The sequence below is a fragment of the Nematolebias whitei genome, chromosome 15, assembly GCF_014905685.2.
Source record: "Nematolebias whitei isolate Nwh7 chromosome 15, NemWhi1, whole genome shotgun sequence".
Classification (NCBI taxonomy): domain Eukaryota; kingdom Metazoa; phylum Chordata; class Actinopteri; order Cyprinodontiformes; family Rivulidae; genus Nematolebias; species Nematolebias whitei.
Window position 1 is genome coordinate 30,283,232 of NC_056512.1, and position 23,950 is coordinate 30,307,181.

Here is a 23,950-nt window from a genome sequence, read left to right on the forward strand (position 1 = left end):
CACACACACACACACACACACACACACACACACACACACACACACACTGAACAGCCTCCAAGGCTTTCAGGCTTTTGGATTGACGATAAAAATGGGCCACAATGAAGGAAGGAGGATGGAGGGAAACAACATAGCAGTTAGCCTGTGTGATTTCTCAGAAAGCCCCAGCATCCCCCGGGGCTCTCCGGTTGGCACCGCATCTCCAGAGATTGTATTTAGCCTGGGTGAAATAAGAGCGTTTGACTTTCCCACTCAACCTTTTACTTGATTGTGACACGGTGAGTTTTCTCTGTGTGATTTTAAGCATGTGTGTGTGTGTGTATGTGTGTGTTTAATCCACTTTGGCTGTGCTAGAGGCAGAGAACGCTGAACAAAAACAAGAAAGGAAAGAAAAACTGCGACAATAGAGCAGCAAAGAGAAAGATCAAAAAGCCAAAGGGGTCTGCAGAGGCACCAGGAGACCTTTCACAGATGAACTTTTAAAGGAAATTCTCTTAAAGAGCAGCGGAGTGGCAGGAAGGGAGACAAAGAGGAGTACAAGTGAAGTGCAGGAAAGAAGAGGGACGAGACAAATGAGTGGGGAGACAGGGCTATGGTAGATGGAGGTGGTTGTTTTTCTGCCTGAAGCTTGAAGGACAATTTAAAACATCAGCAAAGATGAGAGCGCGAGCAGAGAAGCGGTTTCAGTTCAGCAGGGAACAGCTATAAGACAAAGGAGGCTCATCATCCAACACCAAATCAATGCAAACAAGGTGTTCTAATGAACACACCTCACCAAAAATAAAGTAGCTGAGGGAATAAATATAAATTATAACCCACATTTCAAAGGGCGGCTCTGTGAAAAGGTTATGAACAAGTAATATCTCACCTGTTCTACATAGCCCTTTGAACACACAGTTTGAAAAATGGGGTTTAAATTTGACCAGACTGACGAGCTAACAAATAATCCAAAAATGAGATCCTTTACAGAACTATCCAGAACAGGTAAGATAATAACTGTTCATAATCTTTACACAGAGTGATACAACAAGAATCCTACAGCTGTATGGCACATTTAGTATGATTTATGGCATAAAATCCACTTTTTTTACTATTAGATTTTTTAACAGTATTCTTGGCTAAAAAAATATATGAAAGTTCAATAATATGTGGTACAGTGCTGCTGACACAACCACAGGTTTATTTAGCTCCATGAATGCACTGCTTTCATTAGCTGCGTTGTGTTTGTTTGATTTAGCTGCTTCAGGAAGAGGAAAGAGACGAGAGAGAAGGAGAGGAGATGAGCAGTGACACAAAACTCGTGCAGTAAATCAAAGCAAGCAGGGCCACTCCAATCAGCTAAAGCCAGCATCCTGGGAAACCAGAGGGAACGAGGGAGGGCTGACGCTAAAAGAATGATGTACGAATGTGAGCAGACAGTGAAACAGCAAATATCTGAGACTGTTAGGTTCTGGAGAAAATGGACAAGTTGAAGGTGAAGCTTCTACTTCTCAAATAAACAAACAAACAAACAACAAATCAAATTAATTCCCATGTGATGACCATCCCAACATACCGAAGGAAAAATAAAACAAGCAGTATGCTGATGTCCCTCAACGCTGAGGGATTCGAATAGTGAATGTTTGTAGTTTTTAAGATGAGTGTTTTTCTGGACTGGAATTGAACAAGAAATTCAATTAAACATTAATTCAAGTTCAAGTCAAGTTTATTGTCATTCACATCACATGTGGTACATGAAGTGGAATGAAATTATGTAATCAGGGTACACACAAAAATATGACGTGTAAAAAGAAACAGTACATAAGGATCTAAGATATACACTAAACACTAATAATGTAAAAATAATATGGCATATCAACAGCAGCCAGAACATGAGTCTGTGGTGAGCAGCTGGGTATGAATGAATATGAGATATTCAGTCTTAATGATTTTGGTGCCAAATATTCAAGTGGATATGAGTTACACAGTGTAGAAGAAGAGAGATAGTTTATTTTTCTTGTTCGAAGTGAAGCAAAGTAACGGATCCTGGTGAGCCAAGGAAGCAATTTTATCCATCACCAGGTTCAGTGTTGGAGCCAGGGGGTGGTCAGTGGTGGCCTTGGTCACCATAGGAAAATCATCGGCCACCCCAATCATTTGAGGAAACTATATTTTTAACCAATGTAAAAACTATAAAGCATAGTTTCCTCAAATGATAGCCAGTTGGCCAGTTTACATATACATAAAAAAAACACTGGGTCTTAACAATTCACCATAGAAGGGAAATAAAGTGCTGCAGAGAGACTGACAGAAATAGAGATGGAAATGTATGGTACAGGGTTCAGCATACAGAGTCTCAGTTCTCTTCTCTGAATGAGCTGCTGAAAACAGACTTTACCAAACTGTTCAGAGCACTAACATGGAGCTGTGTTTTAAAAAAAAACAAACAATCACAGCAGTTTTATTTGACATCACAGTGAGCCTGGCTCTGCAGTAACCCGTTGGACGGATAAAAAGTTAACGAAAAGAACTTCGGACAGGTACCACTATTTTCTAGTTTTCTCTCAATAAGCCTACTGTAACTAGGGATGCACCGATACATTTTTTTTTTTTACTTCCGATCCGATCCCGATACCTACATCTAAATATCGGCCGATACCGATCCAGTTCCGATATCATGATCATCATTGATTTTATATGAGGCTGTAATAATTTCCTCTCAAGTACTATTTGTACAAATATTTGCATGCATGTCCAAAAAGGCAAATTGAGGTAAGTTTTATTAATGTTGGATAAGTTTTAAAGTTAGAATTAAATTCTGCTAACACAAAACATGTTTCTTTTTATTCCTATTTTTAAAGTGGATATTAAAGTGATTAATTCAAGGTATTGTTTAAAGTTGTTTTATATTTTATAAGGGGCAGATATACAAATTTTTTCTTCTTTCTGCACTCTTTTCATTCAGTGTTTTCTTTTTCATGATTTTTTTTTATTTTGTTTCATTTAAATGAATGAATAAATGAATTAAGTTAAATAAAATGTTAAATGGCTTCAAACACCTGCTAAGTTCAGGGCATAAACCAACAGACATGTTCCTGTTTTTAGTATTTTGCATCACTTTATAATGTAGCTGTTTTTGTTTTAATATATATATAATTTTCAAATCATGTGTTTTTTATGATTGTTTACTGTTGTACTGATAAATATCACCTGGAGGGTAAACTATATCTTGACTGCAAGTATCAAGCTGCAAAATCCTTCGTTTTCTACAACTGATAGTGGTTGGTCATTAATTATGATGAAGTTTAGCAACTTCTCTGTAAATATTTGAGCTCCGTGGTTTCAGCGATGTCTATTTCTTCTTCAATCCGAAGCAAGCAGCCTGATTTGGGGCAGCCGCGCTCAGTCTGTCCCTCCTCGGAGACGGGCAGACTTAGGCTGGCCGGTGTCGAGTCACCTCTTTCGGTTTGACCAAAGAGCAGCGCCCCGCTGAAGCCACGGAGCTCAAATGTCCATCGTAAAACTAACTTTAACGTGGTTTAATGTGGCGCTATGGCTCTGCAGACATTGCACGTTGCTGTCTTGTTTTGTGGTGTTTAGTGTAAAATACTTCCACACAGCGGACATGTTTAGTTGAAAAGTTGGTTAGCTGTTAGCCACAGTGCTGCTAACTCAGCACTCACGTTGTAGCTGGCTGCAAACTATGAAATGGATTTCCTGAATGTGAGGCGGGTCTTATTACTCTGGGTTCATGAGACACGCCGCAGTTCAGGAAATCCATTCCAGAGTTTGAAGCCAATGTGCATCATGGATCGGAAATATCGGCAGGAGGATCGGAAAATCCGATACGTAAATCATGCTGGTATCGGAGGCCGATACCGATACTGGATCGGATCGGCCCCATCCCTAACTGTAACACCAGTCAAAAAAGAACTACACTACCCAGAAGCCAACAGTGCTTCCGGCCGCTGCTTTCTGCCGAAACGGAGGGAAAGTTTTGCAACACAAATCTGTACAATCTGTTAAGCTCTCAAAACTGGCAGGAAAGCCGAAAATAATCCTGAAGCTGAACTCCTTAAAGTTGTATCTTCACTGGTGAGAACCTGGGCTGCAGTTGATTCGGACTCAGTGTGACCCGGCTCCTGGGGGCTGCAGGGAACTGACCGCGGCAGGATTTGGCCCTGTTCTGGTCACGCAGTGCTAGTCCGGTCCGGGCAGAGGTGGTGGACTACATCCTGGGCAGTCTTGTGCACGGAAAGTCCTTCCTGGAGTGGGAGCATGCGCACATCAACCTGGACTTAGTCATGCTTCCAGATAACCGAACAGGACCGAGCCCGAACAGAACCGAGCTTCTGCAGAGCTGGTGAGTACCTGTATAAAATTTAGCAGTAGCTACTGTGCAGTACATATACATATGTTGTTAAAGTTACATAGGTTTAAGAGTTTAGAACATTACAAGAATGTGGGAAGGGTTTATAAAGTCTTAAAATATATATAAATACTAAAATAAATATAGCGTTCCTACCTTGTGGGGGGTTTTCCTATCGCGGGGGTGTGTGGAACGTAACCCCCGTGATAATTGAGGGACTACTGCTTCCTATAAATATCAGCTGATACATTGAGTCTGACAGATACCGAGTCAGCTTTGGGATTGCCCTATTTTATTATTTTCTCTTCTTCATCTGATGAGCAGAGGGTAATCCACTAAAGAAGACTCATAAAGGTTAGAGGAGAAGGTTGAATGTTTGTATTCCAAGTACGGTGGACCAATCCTGTTTCTATGGGAAGCCTGATTTTATTCAGTCATAAAGCAAACAGACCAAATATACCATGTTAAAACCATTGTTGTGGGTTTTTATTATCAAGTAAAAAATAGATGAAACTGAAGCTATGGCAGCAAAGAGGGGCTTTATTAGATCACAACAATAGTGATCAGTCACTATTAAGTCTACGTACTATAGAGAGGACATGGAGGTTGTTGGAGTGAGGACAGAGGACGCAGAGGACAGAGTGAGATGGAGGAGGACGACTCGCTTTGGGGACCTCTGAAGAGGGAAAAGCCGAAAGAAGAAGAAGTGCAGTAGTGATCAGTTGAAGAGCATCAAATAAAAAATAAATAAAAAAACATACAGATTTACATAGACACTTGTGCGTCACTGCTGATAGTTTACCTCTCACTTGTCACTCATAAGGGCTCTGGGTCAGTCTAACCAAAACCCAAGGCCCCAGACTTCATGGAGTCTGTAATCCCTGTAGGCCGATAACACGTCTTGTTTCTAGAAACTTCCCTTTCGTGTTTGGTGGTGATAAGCCCTTGCATGCATGACATATCTTAAGTTATTATTGATGATATAACAAAAACACAATCCATCTTGACACAAAAAGGTTACGTCACCATCAGTTATCCTTTGATTAGGATTTAGTACTTTTAAAAAAAGGTATTCTTTTAAAAGTTCTCCATCTTTAAAAAGATAGTCCTATTTCAAATTATAATCATGCAGATAGAAACTGTCTACAACAGCTGCTCTGGAGCTCTGCATGTAGCTGATGGCTTCACAGATTAGGCCAAAAGAGAAAAAAATATGTTTTGTACGTCGGGACACGTCGTCAGTAAACAGGGTTTACTGAAGCCGGTCAACGTGAGTGAGGTAAACTCTGTAAAACATTGTTCCTGTGGTATAAACACAGCGAGTGTCAGGTAATGAGATTTCAAGCTGCTGGGCTGATTTTATTTCCTTCAGGCAGAACCAGGACGAGCTAAATAAACAAAGCAGTCGCTGGCTGCAGCCTTTTACTGACTGGACACAAATGACTTATCACTTTTTACTAATGCCCCACCAGAACTCAAACAGCGTTCATATTTTTTTAATAAATGTGCCCTGATGTAAACATTTTGACAGCAGGGAGAAAGATCCAGCTGCAGGTCAATGTGACAACTGATCGCAACTAATACCGTTGAGAATTCAGGCTGACGTTTTTAATAGAACATGGTGGCGTGAATGGAGCCTGAATAAAACGGAGAGTCACTGTGGTGTTGACAGAGGAAAGTGGCGACGGTAAGATAAAACAAACGAGACAGAGAGATAGGACCTGAACACACATTGCACAGAGAAGAGAAGCTAATGAAGCAGCTGATCGTCTCTAATAACAGACACACACATCCATAGCAGCTGGAGTTTTCTGGTATTTACACTCGCACACCACAGATGATGCACGGAAAGGCCTGCATAAGACAGTCAGGCATGTCACAATAACAAATTTTGCTGGGCGATTAATTGTCTCAGAAATTATTGCGATAAACGATAATATTGTTTGAAATTTGGCAATAATTAGTAATTATTGTCAAATTTCAGAAGAAATGTTGGTTAATTTGTTTTGAGTGTAGTACCTTTATCTACCACCAGATGGCAGTATAAGACAGTTTGAACTGAAGGATAGTGAGGGAGCGCAGCATGTCTCTTTAAGAAAAATGGGAGGGAGGCCCCTTGACGTGACATGGACTGTCTCTCTTTGGTTCTCAAAATGGCGGATGCTTGGTGTGGTTTGAGCTCTTTAGCATAGCATTTTTCACACACACACAAAAATTTCAGTAAACAAGTTCTCAGCTTCTTTTTGCAGAGAAAAACTACTTTTTACACGAAGGCATGGGTTTCAACCATGAATTTTGGAGCTTCGACTAGACGGAGGTTTTTTCCCCCCCGAGGTCGGCCTGTTAGCTTAGCTCGTAGCTTAGCTGCTTTTAACAATCCAAAAACACAATTTTTGATGGTTAAAATGGATTTTAAAGAGAAAAGAGAGAGGGAGGGGTCAGTGAAGAGCACCGGATTTGAACTTGACTGATGACTGATGATCCTTGACTGATGAAGCCTTCTGGATCAAAGGTGAAACGTTTCAGCACAAAAAAAGGAAACTGTTCAAATGACCTGACTGAAAAATGTTGGGTTTAATGAGCGACGTTATAAAAGCTTTTTGTTTTTTTTAGATAAGCCAGTGAACTCGGGTGGCATGGCACAGTTGATAGAGCTGCTGCCTCTCAGCAAGAAGGTTGCTGTTTTGAATCCCAGCCAGTGGGGGCTTTCTGGGTGGAGTTTGCATGTTCTCTGCGTGCATGCGTGGGTTTTCTCCGGGTACTCCGGTTTCCTTCCACAGACCAAAAACATGCATGTTAGGCTGATTGGTAACTCTAAATTGTTCCTAGGTGTGAGTGAGACAGCAAATGGTTGTTTGTCTTGTTTGTCTCTGTGTGTCCCTGTGATGGACTGGAGACCTGTCCAGGGTGTCCCCCGTCTCTCGCACAGTGAAGAGAGGTGGGGGAGGCACAGAGAAGTTGACATGGAAATCTCATGTAAATTACTTAAAAATAAAAATAGCAAAATCAATTGCGTTACTGTATAAAGTAAAAGAGTTTTTGAATGACAAAGCTTTGTATATATAATGTAATGATTGTTCCATTTTTAATCTATTGTATTAAAGTTTGGGGAAAAGCATGCAAAACAATTACCAACCTTATTTTTATATTACAAAAAAGAGCTATAAGAATTATTATTAGGAAGTGCTATGGTCACTCAACAAATATATTATTTCATCAGTTGAAATTATAAAAATTTTATGATTTAGTTGAATATAGTATTTTACAAGTCATGTATAAAGGTCATAAAAATATTACCCCCAAATATTCAATTAAAATTAGTAAAAAATTTAAAAAAAAAGAGTCATATCGTTAAAAGAAAGAGACCATCTTAGCACCAACATAACTGGTTGTTCCACTTTGGAGTAAGCTGTTTGGGGGAAGAATCAGTTTTGTGTTGTGTGCTTTGACTGATGAAGCCTTCTGGATGGAAGGTGAAACGTTTCAGCACAAAAAAAAAAAAAAGAAACTGTCCAGATGACCTGACTGAAAATTGTTCTTTCTGCACCCTTTTCATTCAATGTTGTTTTTTTTTTTTTTTTTTTTTTTTTTTTTATGAATTTGTTTTATTTCTTTTAAATGAATGAATAAATGAACAACAAAAAAAAAAAACATAATCTAAGAATAAAAAAAAAAAGCTTTCTGAATGTTCCAAACTGCTTTGTTTGGGTTCACAACACTCGGAAAAAAAAAAAAAAAAATCAAATAAATTTGTGCTACTAAAACCGAAACCAGATCCTTTATTGTGACGTTCTTTCTCTATTATTTTGCAGAAAACAACCCTGACAGACTCACACTCAGTATTAGTGCGTGACGTGTAGTCTTCCTGTTAGACCAGTGTGTCTGTGTAACAGCAGCATGTACGCCCTCAAATCTGAGCACACAGGCCGGTCGTATGACGAGCGCCGAGCACGCACCGGCGAGCGGTTTGATGCCGAGCATCACTGCTCTGACTTACAAAGAAAGGTGTGAAAACAAACCACGGATGGAACAAAAAGCCAAAGAGACGAGGAGCATCCTGCGCCGGATCAAACCGGTTCTCTTGAATCTCCCATCGACACGTCAAACATCAAACCTCACCATCGTGGGGTGGTTGCCATGCCAACAGCAAAGCTTTCATGTAGTTCTGCACTTATCCCTCTGCCCTTTTTTTGTTTGGTTGGGCAGCTCCTCGTTATATAACAGTGCTCTCCTCCGAGTGAGCCGAGTGTTTTAACACAAATACAGGATTTGCAGTTTGTGAGTCTGGATTTTTGTAGATGGAACAAACAAAATCTCAGATGTAAACCTGATGGAGCCGCCGGCCAAATCTGTTCCTCCAAGATGATCATTTAAATGTAAAATATTGTATATGTTCTAATTTTTTCTTTAAAACAACTGATAAATGCATCGTTTGGCGTAGACTTCTCTTGGCAGCTGGCTAACTTTGAATCCAGAAAGACGGCGGGATCATTCTGTCATTATTGATTCTGATGTGGAAAGAGCAACAGAACGCCAAGCGATGTTGCTCTTGGTTGCAGGAACCTACAACCAAGAAAAGACCAGGTATCTGACTCGAGTTCATGTATCAGCTGAAAGTGGCTCGTGCCTCGGACAAAGTTTTTAAACTTTGGCTCCTTTTGCTAACTGTGTTCGACACCCCCTACGGGATTGTAGGTGTTCTGGTCAAGCCTTGACAACATTATGCACCATCTGAAACATTGCATGATGTCATGCTCAGAGTACGTGTCGGGAATGACTCTCAGCTACTACCACACCAAATGTTAGCTCAATATCTGTAAAACAGTGAGTTTTACAGATTTTGTTCATGGCAATAAGATGTGACGACCTCGAAGCGTTAATCGGGTGTAGATGTTCATCCGGTGATTACTTTCTGAGGGTTTCATTAAAATCCATCCAGTACGTCTCAAGATATTTTGCTAACAGACAGTCACACACACGCATGCACACGGGCAAAAACATTGTCTGCCTTCACCTTTTGGCGGCGGGTGATGAGATGAACGAATGAACCAGAACATTTTTACTGTACTTCTGAGCTGACTGCCTGAAGACAAAACTAAATAATTACGTCTGACAGCTTCGATCAACGTCCTCCTGACGGTTGAGCTCCTAGCTCTGATCTTTCCTTTAAACGTCTTGATCTTCGCCATCAGAAGAGGCTTATTTGCTCAAGAAGCCAGAAGTAGGTTTAACGCTCCGCTTGAACAAAGACGCATTAGGCGTCGACGCCTCGTGTCGAATTAACCGAGTTTAGATTTGAAAACATCCGAGCGTCCCGATGAATGAGGCAGTTTATAATCTGTGTCAAGACTCCTGACGATACACAAACAGCTGCAGGCTTTGGGATTATTTATAATGAGAGGAATTTCATGAAGGATGGAGTGATGGAGAGACGCACTTGAGAAAAGAGAAAGTTATTTTATTGTTTCCTTTTCATAAAAAATGTGATTTATGTTCGGTGAATATGTGGTTTGCAGTTGATGGTATTTTTAGGATCGTACGTTGGATTTGTACCAAAAACCAAAAAAAGGTAAATTCGAGAGAGATCTTTAAATGACTAATTATAATGAGCTTCAATAAATCTGAGTATTTCCTTCTAGACTGCTGATATTAATGCTGCCTGAAAAACAATTAGGACACTTATTTCTGATTAAAGTTAAACATTTCACCCGTTTCTTCTTTCTTAGTGTTTCTGATGAAAGTGATGTGATTAAATCGGGGGGAGTGGTGGCGCAGAGGTTAGAGAGGTGGGCTTGTGATCCGAAGATTGCCGGTTCACGCCCCGGCCCCGACAACATCAAAAATTGTGGGTGGGGTAGGTGAAACACCCACACTTGCCCCCACCCTCATTCGCCCCACTCTGGGCCCATGAGCAAGGCCCTTAACCCCCACCATGTGCTCCCTAAACAGGTCTCTCTTGAAAATGAGTTCTCGTGGCTCAATGAGACTAACCTGTATAAATAAAGGCTAAATGAAAAAAAAAATAATAATAAAAAATAAATAAATAAATAAATAAAGGCACAGCTCCATAAAATGGCACAGCGTGGGCTTATTTATGTAGAAATATATCAAGCTTTCTGCTGGTGGATCCTCTTATTCTGTCTGTCAGAGGAAGAAATGCTCAATTTCATACACAAAAACATTTTTTAATCTACAAGGGTAAGTTCCTGACAGACTTCTGCGTAAAAATTAAAAATAAATCACAAAAACTGACATGTGTGACAGATTCAGCTTTGGTAGGGACTTGGATTATCATAAAATATATGAAGTGCTCTATAACTTAGTTTAAAACTGTTTGAAATGTCAGTAATGTAAAACAATTTAATTTGTATACAGTACAATCTAAAGCACGGGTGTCCAAAGTGCGGTCCGAGGGCCATTTGCGGCCCTTGGAGTGATTTTGTGCGGTCCACAACTGCAGTTTAAGAATGATATCATTTTGTCCAGCTGGCTTAAGAGGTCGACTTTCTGCAAATTAGTTGGTAATCTTTTTTTATTTAATGTTTAGGTTTAACAGCAAAACAAATGAAAAACAATCTTCTCCAAATGAGCAGTAGTATACAAAATACAAACCTTTGACGATAGTTTTTTTTTATTTTTACTTCACAAAGCACCAAAAACTTTTACTGATTTCTACCAGAATGGAGACTTTTAGATAAAGATTCATAAAACTTGGATACATTTTGGTTGATAAAATGATCAAGAGGGAAATTGGACGTTTTAAATGAATATAACGAGGTATCGTCTACATACGAGTTGATCAACTTTATCAAACCTTTGAATCTGTTGTAGCGACTGACAGCTGGACGATTTTTCAGAACTTCGATCAGCGTTTTTTTGGCCGTCCATGGTCCAAAAGACTGACCAACTCCTTTTAAAGGACATTTACTCAAATTACGCTTTTGTTGCTGAGAACAGGCTAAAATGAACTTAAAACAACAAACATAGACCCAACAAATCAAATCCTTTGTAATAAAAATATAAGCTTTGTGTTTTTGAGGCTTTTAATGTTTTGGATCTACAACAATTTAAAACTCTTTCTCCACCAAAATTAGTAAACTTTTGCCCTTTCTCCAAAATCTTGTTCATGTTAAGAGATAAATTCACATTTTTGTGGCCCATGAGTCCTTTCATCTGGATAGTTCTGGCCCACGTATGAAAATGTTTGGACACTCCTGACCTAAAGCGTGCTACATGAAGACAGACTGGTTTATCTGTTGGATTTAGTTGATTTTTGGATGATTTGTGGGTTCCATTTAACAAAAGCAGTTTTATATTAGAGATGCGCCGATCTGATATCGATATCGGTATCGATCCCGATATAGAAAAAAAAAATTCTGGATAGGGTATCCGTGACTATGTGACCGATCCATGACCGGGCAGATCTATCTCTAATTCTATGCTTTGTGCTCTGCGTGACGTCACGCGCTAGTGAACTCACCGCACAGATTGTTTTCAAAATGGAGCGAGCGAAAGGATCAGCCATCTGGAACTATTTCACAGAACTATTTCACACTACCTCAGCCAACACATTCGACAACTACGTGCAATACGTGCACAGCGACGGTTCCAGGGGGTGTCACTAAAACTTCCAGTTATAACACTACCGACTTAATCAAGCATCTCCAAAGATTTCACCCTCATGAGCACGCGGAGTTTGTTGAACGGAATTCAGCGCCGTTTTGCTGTATCAGATCGGTATCGGATCGTTATAGGCCGACACAAAACTGCTGGTATCGGTATCGGAAGTGGAAAAAGTGGATTGGTGCACGGAGAAGACTTTAGAGAATTGTTGCTCTCTTAACGCAGCTTAACGTAGCTTTGTTCTGTAAGAGCCCAGGCCCCAAACCGCACAGTTTGATTTCTAAACGGACAATAAACAAAGCAGGTTGACCGGTTGAGCAGCAGAAAGAACAGGGAAGTGTTTTGCAGTAAACAGTAAACCGTTCCCTTTGGTTTCAACATGACTACAGAACCAGGGTTTACTCTCAGAAACTTTATCCTAACAGCGAGACTGAAGCATCAACCAGCAGATGACTCCTGATCCACAGCTGCCTTTAGAAAGAAAAAATCTGCTTTCGATTACATTTTCTTTATTTGTTCACATTTTAAACATTGTTCCAGTTATTTTTGTTTAGCTGAAGATCAGACACGTGTTTTTAGCTTTGAGTTTTAAAAAAAATCTCAAGTTGGTTCAATCCTTTGTGAAGACAATACATATTTTAGCGTTTAAAGACAAACGACGTGCTTGAGTCAGTTTTCAGCTTAAACGTTGTGATTTAGTTCAGGAAGTGGTGGCGCAGAGGTTAGAGAAGGTGGGCCTGTGATTGGAAGAGCGCCGGTTCAACTCCCGGTATCAACAACATCAAAAAGTGGGTGGGATAGATGAAGCGCCCACACCTGCCTCCACCCTCATTTGCCCCTTGAGCAAGGCCCTTACCCATAAACTGTGATTTAGTTAGAATCTCACCGGGCTGCAACCGTTGGGGAGGGGATAAGTTTGAGACCCAGAATTTAGGGAAAATAAAACGCATGGAAAAAATTAGACTAATAACTGAGGTTTGAATACATTTTGACAAAAACATCCCACTCTAGTCTAACAAGGCTGAGTAACGATCAGTCGTTAGGCTCCAACAGCTAGTTCTGGCTGTCACCAGCAAACTGGTTTGATCCACGATGAGAAGGTTCTCTTATAAGACTGTAAGTTTGTTGCAGCTCCTCAGACTGAAGAAGTCGTTTGGATAAACGTTTCAACAAAGAAGAATCCGTCCAGAGGACCTGACTCGACCTTGTTTGATTATTGAGCAACAGGGCGCCCAACTCAACAATGACCCAAACTAAACAGAGACAAGCTCGATACGACTCAGAAAATCTGTTCAGTTTTGTCCAGTTCTCCATGATCCAAGTTCGATCCGCACATACGTCTTCTTTTTCCTGTTTTAGTTTTACTCAACTTCCACCAAGTGAGTATTTTTTTAAACAAGTCGGATTTCTGCATGGGATCTAGTCAGCACAGACTTCCTCCTCTCTACGCAGGAACTTCCTGTTTGCTGCAACAAGAGTGAAGCGCCACCCCTCACCGCTGACCATCAGTAGAAACAGATGCAGCTTCTGTTTCCAGCTGCCTCACGTGATTCCAGCTGTGGAGCAGCGGCTTCTGCTGGGTCTGCTGGGACTGAACTCGTTTGTTGGTAAAGAGACGCTCGGTGCTGTGCTGGTAAACACCAATTTTTTTAGTTTAAGATAGAGCTATTTTAGTGCTCACTAAAGCCAATCATCTGTGGCTGCCATCTTGAGCCAGTAAACTCTAAAAGTTGATCGGCGGTACATGTGCACAGTGATTACATTCTGAGAGTTTCATTCAAATCTGCTCAGTGGTTCATGAGATATTTCACGAGAGGACGAACAAATAGGCCTGTCACGATAACAAATTTTACTGGGCGATTAATTGTCTCAGAAATTATTGCGATAAACGATAACATTGTTTGAAATTTCACAATAATTAATTGTCAAATTTTAGAAGAAATGTTGATTTGTTTGGAATGTAGTACCTTTTTTGACCACCCGATGGCAGTATAAGACTATTTGAACCAAAGGATGGATAATTGAGCAGGTGTCTCTCTAAGAAAAATGGGAGGGAGGTCCCTTGATGTGACATGGGCTGACACTTGGTGATTTGAGCTCTTTAGCATTTTTCACACTAAGCTTTTAATAAAAAAATCAGTAAACAAGTTCTCAGTTTCTTTTTGCTGAGAAAAAGAACTTTTTACACGAAGGCACGGGTATCAACCGTGAATTTTGGAGCTCCGACAAGACGGACGTTTATTCCCGAGGTCGGCCTGTTAGCTTAGCTCGTAGCTTAGCTTCTCAGCTTAGCTGCTTTTAACGATCCAAAAACGAGATTTTGGACGGTTATAATGGATTTTAAAGAGAAAAGAGAAAGGGAGGGGTCAGTGAAGAGCACCGGAGTTGAGCCTTTTTGTCATCCAGTGTCTTCAGTAGAAAGAGAGACACAAAGGAACAGTAAAGCTGGTTAATGAAAATGAGGTCGATAATTTTCATTTATCATGCGATTAATTGATTTATTGTTTATCATGACAGGCCTACGAACAAACAAACCTGAACACACACCAGCTGTGTGTAATTACATGGTTGCCCAACTTTCATGGCAGCAGACTTTCTTTCATGGCACTCGCTCTCGCCCAAGGCGGACACCTTTTCTCTCCCTCCCCTGTTCTCCTCTTCCTCCTGCTTTTTTGCTCTCTGTCTGTGTCTCGGAGCTCCTGTTACACATCTTCTGAACGAAAAATACTATTATGGGTCTGGTGAGCTGGACTTTCAACGCAATCAAAAAATATTTTCAACAAAGCAACAGGGTCCTGGTGAGCCCTCACGTCCCACTGTGACACACGCAGCAGGGTACGTCATGGATGTGGGAGCTGATGTGTCTTTCTGTTTTGTCTCAGGAGAATGTCGAAGACATATATAATTGGATTTATGATAACAGGTTTCCTGCTTTTTGGAATCGTCTGGTTCCTGGTTTATCAACATACAAAGAAGATGGCTGCAGCTAATTTGGCCCTCGTCAGGCTGCCTGCCTTGAAGGTTTGGTTCGTGCTATGAGTACTCAAAATCAGCTGATTTACGAGCTAAGCTTTAAGATAGAAGCGATTTGTGAGAATCGCAGGCCACCTGCGGCTTCTAGGACTCGCCAGCATGTTGGAGACAACATTGAAGGAGGTTCATAGCACGGATCAGTGGAATGCCCACAAATCTGGCCATTTTGGATCTAAAGTACCAGCAGGACTCAAGGCTGACAAGAAAAAAACAGTCTGCCTGAAGAAATCAAGAGTTGTGGAATATTTGAATCTGACTCCACTGTTTGGCCTCGAAAGCAGGCCGACTATCAAATTTCTCCTGGGCCATGGTAACTACGGAAAAAAGCTTTGTTCATCGCAAACCACCCCCCGGAGAACTTCTGTGCAGGCTTATCAGAACTGCCGGCTGATCAACATCTTATCAGGCCTATCTGGAAGTGCTTCATGGACAAATCTCATCATCTTGACATCAAACGCATATGTAATGTGTTTATAAATGTGCTTGCTGGTAGAGTTTTTTTATGTCTTAAATCGTGTCCTGATAGGACAAGATGTGAAAAGATCTTTTTTGTAATACCATTATCCATCCTCATAGACTTTTCACTTTTTCTAGCTTAAAAAATATTCTGTCAAAGGATAAGAGGCCACGCTTTTGTAGCAGCAGCAACGTGCACTCCGCCATCTTTCAGACGACTGTATGAACATAATCTCACTGTATCTAAGCACAATGATAATTAAGCTTATTCTGATTCTGATTCTGAAAAGTTGCATTTCGACTTGTTGCCTGACAAAGTCTTGAACCAACGCTCACTTTACGATCAAGATATGCTGCAACAGGAAACGCTCTTTTCCAAACTCACTCTCTTTTAGGCAACATCCTTGTTTGTGAACGCTCGAGGACTTTCAAGAAACCCACGAACGCTTCACCTGGGTTTTAAAATCAAGTGGGAGGCGAGTTTTAGCAGGAACACATCAGCCTACATGTACAGAGCTGTGAAAAAGTACAGATTCTTCAGATTTGTCCAGTTTTTGGGGACGTTCTCACGTATTTCAGATCATCAAGCAGATAAAGTGAATTTAAAAGACGCAGGTGTTTGATCATGACTGGCGGCGGCAGCTGCGATCATTTAACTGTTGAGGAGTGTTTCTGTGGAGGAATGTTGCTGCTCTGCTGCAGAACCCAAACGAGTTTAAGGTCGTGTTCTGACGACCTCCAGGATTCTCTGGTAGAGAGCAGAACTCATGGTTCCATCATTTACAGAAAGTGGTTCAGGTACCAAAGCAGCCCCAGACCATGACTCTACCACCACCATGTTTGCCGATATGAGGCGAGCCTTCGTGTCGTCTCTGCTCAGCAGGTTTTGACATTAGAACTCTGCCATGGAGGCCATTTTATTCTTCTTGTCTAGTTCTTATTGTTGCATCGTGAACTTTGATCCTAACTGAGGCAGTGAGGCCTGCAGGGCTTCAGATGTTCTGGGTTCTTTTGGAACCTCCTTTGTTGTGTTCTGGGAGCATTCTGGATCGGCTGACAGCTCCTGGGACGGTTCTCCACTGTTCCACGTTCCACCGTTTGTGGATAATAGCTCTATTTAGGTGATTTCTTGATTCTGCATGTCTGGCAGTAATCGAGCCTGTAGGTGTGGATGATGAAACTGACGTGAGCTTTCCAAAAAAAGACGAGCTCATTCACAATTTATCGGAACTATCACTTTAAGCCACACTTTGCACAGTTTTTAAATATTACTTTTAAACGACGCAGAGGTGCCTGAAGCGGTGGCCAACGTTGCTTCAAACAGACGTCAGCGCTCGTGTCTGCGCCTGCGTTTGTGTTTGCTATGAGCGGCCTGACTCCTGCTAATCAACGAGGAGCAAATCATTTTACTTTAAGTGGAGCGAGGAGATCCACTGCAGGGAGCGGAGGTGATTCTAACTGAAGCTCGTGCCGGTTTGTTCTCGCTCCTTCCTCATAGCAGGTATAGTCCAACTCAAATAAACTGGTAAACTCAAACGCCACGTCTAAACATATTAAATATTTACCCTCCGGTACGCATGAGGAGGAAGACGGATAACTGCTGACTGAGAAGAATCGATATTTAAAACCACTGAAAGACGTGAAGCATCCAAACCTGCAGAGGCTTTCAGCTCCTTCACATTATCTAGAAGGTCCCGGGTTCAGAGCGGCCGCTCTCGTCACCACCACCAACAACAGCTGATTCAGGTGGTTCAGCTGCCGACTGTTTGTTTCCGACCCTCGCAGCCATTTATCTAATCAAACACAGGAAGCGCTCGCAAACCTTCATCCAGGATCACGTCACGGAACGAGGTCCGGGACTGAATTCAGGGACAGGAAAACGGGCAGATGTTCAAGGCCATGGATCAAATCCAACACCTCCCACGTTAAAAAAAAAAAAAAAACGCACACACACACACACAAGGTCAAAGAGAGATGGAGTCTTACCTGCAGCTTTTAGAGGCATTCAATGTCCTCTTCCACTGGCGAACAGCACATGGAGCCTGGTGGGATGGAGCCTGGACAAACAGAGAAAAGAGGATTCATTTGCTGGATTTGACACACAAGCTCTGGACTTTCCATAATTAAAACGTATCACTGGCACCGCTGTCCATCCGTCAGAGAAAACTGTAATTACCTTCAATCATCATCTGCTTTCCAGAGGAGGGATTGAAACGACACGGAAGAGGATCTAACAGTCTGATATTTGTTCTATGGCTGAAAAGAACCCGTTTCTCATCAGAGCGGGTCAAAGCATCGCCTCACAGCAGAGCCGACCGCGTGTTACCCGCCTCGACGAGGAGGAACACCTCCAGGAGTCACACCCTGAAGGAATGCATATCGCCCGCCGCCTTCCGTGCTACAGTTTTAGACTAAAACCATCTTATGATGATGTGACGGCTATTTTGGTCCAACCTTGTGTCTGTGAGATCTCACGTGATCCGTTAGTGCTTTAAGTATGAACTGAGGACGACTTTCAGCTACCGCACCAAATTTTACATCCATATTTGTAAAACTGACTGAGCTGCAGCCATCTTTGTGTTGGCTTACGTTGATTAGCTGCGGTGGCCATCTTCTATTAGATTGACCTCAAACATAAATCAGTTGTAGACATGCATTCAGTTTTACCTTTCAGAGAGTTTCACTGACATATGTCCAGCCATGTATGAGATATTTTGCTAACAGACTAAATGGCTTAACGCCATAAGGTAAGGGCAAAGTTTTCTGCAAAGATGTGGCAAGAAGGGGAGTTCTCTGAGTTGGAGAGGATGGTCAGCTACGACCACGCCAAACTTTAGCTCAATATTTGCAAACTTCAGTGATTTATAGCCATGTTTGTGTTGGATGATGTTGATTAGCTGTGGCAACCATTTTGAATTGAGCCGAGTCTAAAAGGTAATCAGTTATAGAGGTGCACCCACTAATTAAATTCTGAAACTTTCTTTAAAATCCATCTAGTAGTTCATGAGATATTTTGCTAACAGTCAGGCAGACTTCACTTTATTGGTTGATGGCAAAGTTTTACAAACAGGTGTCACATGATCCTTTAGTGCTCACAGTCTGTGTTGGGCATGACTCTCAGCTACTGCCACACTAAATTTTAGCTCGGTACATACAAACTCGGCTGACTTTTAGCCATTTTTATGAATGCTAGTGTTGCCTAGCTGTGGCAGCCATCTTGAATTGGGTTGACTCCAAAAGTTAATCAGTTGTAGGTGCACGTCCGCGGATTACTTTGTGCGAGTTTGATTAAAATCCCTTCGCTGGTTCATGAGATATTTTGCTAACAGACCGACAAACAAACAAGCGCAGACTCAGACACGGGCACAAACATGATCGCCTTCGGCGGCGGGCGATAAGAAAACCCAGGCCAGGACCACAAACAGCCGCAGACGCTTTTCTGCAGCGCAGCCGCAAACAAAACGAAACATTCCGGATTTTTATTATTTGTACGGTTTGTCTTGTCCTCCTCCTCCTCCTCCTCCTCCTCCTCCTCGACGTCTCCCCTCCTCTCCCACCTTTTGTCTGCAGACAGCGACATAAAAAGGAGGCACGGTGCACGGTCTTACCGGGCAGAGCTTCCTCCGCAGGCCGCACCAGGCGCTGAGTCTGCGGGATGCGGAGGTCTGGAGCCCGCCTGTCCCCCGCCCTGCCCCGCACCTGACACCTCGCTTCACGCCACACGAAACACGCACGAGCTCCTGTTCTGGGGCGGGTATTGTTATGGTGATAATTTTTGGCGCCACACCCCCTCCCCCTCCTCCTCCTGCTCCTCCTGCTCCTCCTGCTCCTCCTCACCTTCTGAATGATTAAACCCGACCTTCGGCTGCTCCCGGGGACTCTCGCTTTATTGCGATGCAGCAGCGGGAGACGCTGATTTGCGTCACAGCCTCGCAGCGGATTTCCCTTATCAGCTGCAAAGAGGCACAGATGCAGGTAGAAAATACAAATACAATAAAAATATATTAAAAAAATGAAATAAAAGGTGAGGAAATATAACTGACCTCATGTATCAGAGCAGGAAGACAGGAGCTCTGTGTCCAAGTTTGGGCGTCTCTGAACGGATTACATTATCTTGGACATGCCGCCACCTGCAAGGTTGACGTGATTACGTCAGCGTTACATGCATACGTCACTCAGTCTGCCCTCCACTGACAGAAAGCAGGTGTCTTGATTTTTTTCTCCCTCTCTCTTTTTATTAGTCAGGATTAATAAATAAAACTTCTCTTTTATTATTATTATTTTTTACTACAAATTGAATCTGAAGCAGCTTCGTGTTTCTGTTTCTCAGCGTCAACAGGGCAGCTGCTTAGCCTGGAGTAAGGGTGCCATCTAGTGGACAAACTGAAGAACTGCGAGGTTTGCTTCTTCGTGAAAGTGAGAAATTTGAGAGACGCCGCAGTCAGATATAAAGCACCAGATAAGTGATAGTTCAGATCTTTTGAAGTGGCGTTCTGACCAAACGTTATGAATAAATAACATCTTACCTGTTGTAGATACATGAACTCAACAATCATGTAAATATGATTGTTAAATCCTGCTTTTTCCAGCTTAGGCGACTGTCTAAGCTGAAGCCCATATTGTCCAAAAATAACCTGGAGACAGTAATTCATGCATTCATTACATCCAGGCTCGACTATTGCAACTCACTCCTTTTTGGTATCAGTCAGACCTCCATAGCTAGACTCCAACTGGTCCAAAATGCAGCAGCCCGGTTTTTGACCAGCACAAGCAAAAGAGAGCACATTACACCTGTTTTGGCCTCCCTACACTGGCTTCCGGTTCACCTTCGAATCAAATTCAAAATACTCTTGTATGTCTATAAATCACTAAACAGCTCTGCCCCCTCCTATCTTACTGATCTGCTCCAGCCGTATGTCCCACCACGTTCTCTCAGATCAGCAGACCAGTTGCTCCTAACAGTCCCAGGAACCCGTCTCAAGTGCAGAGGTGACAGGGCCTTCTCTGTAGCAGGCCCAAGACTTTGGAATGAGTTACCTTTGCTCGTTAGACAGGCCCCCTCCCTCACAGTTTTTAAATCTCGCTTAAAAACACACTTTTATTCCCTGGCTTTCAGCACGGTGTGATCTGTGCTGAGTCTGTGTGCATCACACTGTGTTGGTCATGTTGCGGTTGTTGTTGTTATCCATTACTGTTTTTGTTGGTTTCTATGTTTTTGGTGTCCTGTTATGTAATCTGTTGCTGTGTGCTTGTTCTGTTTGTCCCTGTACAGCACTTTGGTGTGCTTTGTCACTGTTTAAAGTGCTATATAAATAAATTGGTATGGTATGGTATGGTATGGTATGGTAGATAGATCTGCAAATGAGATGTTAAAGTGAAAACAGACGCTAACATGAGCAGAATGGGTAAAAGGAGAAGAATGGTAGCAAAAATAAATAAATAGGGCGGCATAGTAACAAAAATATTGATAAGGGCTAGGTAAAACCTTAAACTAGCAAAACACTTGCTAAAACTAGCACAATGTTGGCTAAAAGTAACAAAATACTAGCTAAAATTTAAAGGTAGGGGGGGAAAAACACCATCCAAAACTAGAAGATCATTAGTTAAAAGTAGCAAAACATTAGTCAAAAGCAGTAAAACACTAAGTAATAGTATTTAACTGTATTAAAATTAGTAGACTTAGCTTTAGTAGTTTTAACATTAGTAGAGTTTGCATTAGTCAAATTAAAAGGAAAAATTAGCATTAGCAGAAATAGTATGAAGATAAGTTAGTTGCAGATGTATTCACACAAGCGTACAACAAGATTTGCACGTGTCCGTAAACATACCACAAGATTCACAAATGCATAGAGTTTTTCAAATGTCAACCACCAGATCAAAAGTTGCTCAAATGTAAAAATGTGCCACATAAAGATATAATGACGCATTATTTCATTTAAATTTATTAAATGTGTGTGTTTTTTTAAATCAAGTAACAAAATCCATATTAAAAAGTGACTAAATGTACTGCATGTGTGGCTGCAGGTGCTGCTGTGTTCTCATGGCGGTTTAAACGTACAATAAGTGAGTCCTCTATCACTTCCATAAAAAGGCGCTTGGCCTTTTGTAACGTTCTAGTAGCTCCCTCTACCTCTGATTATTTAACAGTTTGTTCCTCATCAAAGCACCCAGGACCCCCGCTGGTAAACTCAAAAACCACATGGCCCGTCTCCACTCAGCTGCTTTAATAACTGTCCCCTTGTGAAGTTCATAAAGCCCACTCCTCAACCAGACTGCTGCAGATGGTGGGGCCAGGCTAATAGCTGAAAAGTAGCACAAACTGTCACCTTGCTCTGGCTCTTTGAACTGAAATGTATGCGGCTTCAAAAGGGAGGCAACAGATGCATGTTGTGTTTGTAAAAAGGACGACTCTGTCTTTCAGAGTAAGCCTCATCTTTATCCAGTCGCTGCAGGGAAGACACATGAAAGAGGTTTTAAAGGGATTGGTTATTGGGTCCTGTCTGAACAGCACACATGACGGCAGCTTCATCACAACATATCCAGATATCTCTCTTGACATTAAAGGGGCAGTTTGGTCATTTTGAAATGATGTTCTGTCTAATAGTTATCAAAAGTTAGTACCTTATAATATATATTTTTTTATCAGCCATGGCATCAGTCATGGACAGAGGTCTGCAACCTTTTTGATCAAAAGAGCCATTTCTGCCCCTTCGCTCACTAAATCAACGTGTCTGGAGCCACAAAACCTGCTACAACTGTGATTATCAACTGATGGCCCATGGGCTACTGAGTTTGTTGAGGGAGGTTTTTCTAGCCTGTGGGAGCGATCATGGATTTTAACATTTATTGATACTTTTACATTTTAGGACAAAAAATAAAAAGAAAACAGACCATATCACATAAAGAAGGAAAATAATTATAGTTTATACCGATAAAAATTAAAACACTGAATTCTGTAGGCATATGTGAGGAATAATAAATACCGCATTTTTCGTCCTATAAGTCACTTTTTTTTTTTTTGTGCATAATTTACATGTCGTGCGACTTATAGGCCAAAGCAACATATTTATGGATTTATTTTCCGCATATTTATAAACCAATTTTTGGCTGAGATATGACTGTTTTGTTTTTTTCTTGAACTTTTTTAAAAATGTACCATGTCCTGAGAATCTTCACCAGCTATTAATGACACAGTCGACTTGCCATAGACTTCCACCTTCGTTCTGCTCGCTGCTTGGAGCAACTTAAACCAGCTGCACCGCCCCGGCGAAATGCAGCTAATTTGACCATTAAAGTACATTTATTAATTAAAAGATCAACTGAGACACACCTTTGCTATAACGTTGAGCAAACAAATAATTGTTTTAGGTGCGTGCTCCCGGAGCACCGAGGCAGCAAATTCAGCTGATTTGACCGTTAAAGTGCATTTTTTTTAAGGAATAGCTCAACTGAGATGCACCTTTGCTATAATTTCGAGCAAACAAATAATTGTTTTTAAGTGTTAATCTTGTTAAATTCTTGATAAAGTCCTCTCGTGCATGCTCCCGCGGCCGCCATTTGGCAGCTAATCGATTTTTGGCACAACACCGGCCCACATTTCCAGGTTGTCAGTGGTGACGCATAATAGATGCGATGTATATGGCGAAGCAACATATTTATGGATTTTCCCACTTTTTTAGACATATTTGGACTGATGCGACTTATAAGGCGGAGTGACGTGTACGGCAGAAAATACGGTATATCCATTCCTGAAGTACTCCTACCTGACCCTTCTCCTTGCTCCTCAGTCAAATCTGTGCTGTGCATGGACTGTGGAGCCTACGATGATGCTGCAAGTGTTTCAGTCTGATCAGCACATCTGGTAAATCCAAAAATGTGCACTAAAACATTCATAGCCAGCTGATATTTGACAGAACGTCACTTCAAAAATGACAAGACTGTCCCTTTGACATTTTCCTGCACAAAGCACTTCTGGACTGACCAATCAATCGTATCAACTGAGTAAAAGTACATATTAGTGTGTGCAAAGTCCTTCCTCTTCCCCTGTTGTGTGTAACCTTTTGATCTAAATATAAAGAAGGGCTTAGGTAGGCTGATGTGTTTGAGAGGGAAAGTTATGCTAAAAGGGGTAAGGGGGCGGGAGGGGTGAGTTAGCCCCTTTTCATGTTGCCTCTCCTCCTGTTCGTCTTTATAACGAATGTCAGCCGTGATAACAAAGCCTCATTTGCATATCATAATCCCCATCTCTCGACCTTCTGATCAGGTGTGTTTGGAAGCACGGCTCTGTTCTTTCAAAAAGAGGCAAAAATGGAGCACAAAGGGCGTGAGGGGGAGCTCGGCTCACTTTGAACGCTGTTTGAAGTCCCCTGCCGGAGTTCAAATGGCACTAAAACATGTGCATGACATTGAGTGGCTGATTTGTATTAAAAAGAAGAAAAGGTGGAGGGATGGAGGGATGAAAGGAGGTCAGGGAGGGGAGACTGAGGGAAC

At 41.6% G+C, this 23,950-nt stretch overlaps 1 protein-coding gene across 1 annotated transcript in view; it reads right to left on the reverse strand.

Moving 5' to 3' along the window:
• tex2 (testis expressed 2) overlaps positions 1 to 19,188 on the reverse strand; it is a 35,455-nt gene extending 16,267 nt beyond the window's left edge. The window contains exons 1-2 of the mRNA XM_037688973.1: positions 19,069 to 19,188; positions 17,447 to 17,517 (exon numbers count right to left, since the gene is read on the reverse strand). The gene's annotated coding sequence lies outside the window, so the exon portion shown is untranslated. The remainder of the gene's footprint in view (positions 1 to 17,446; positions 17,518 to 19,068) is intronic.
• Between the last annotated feature and the right edge of the window lie 4,762 nt (positions 19,189 to 23,950).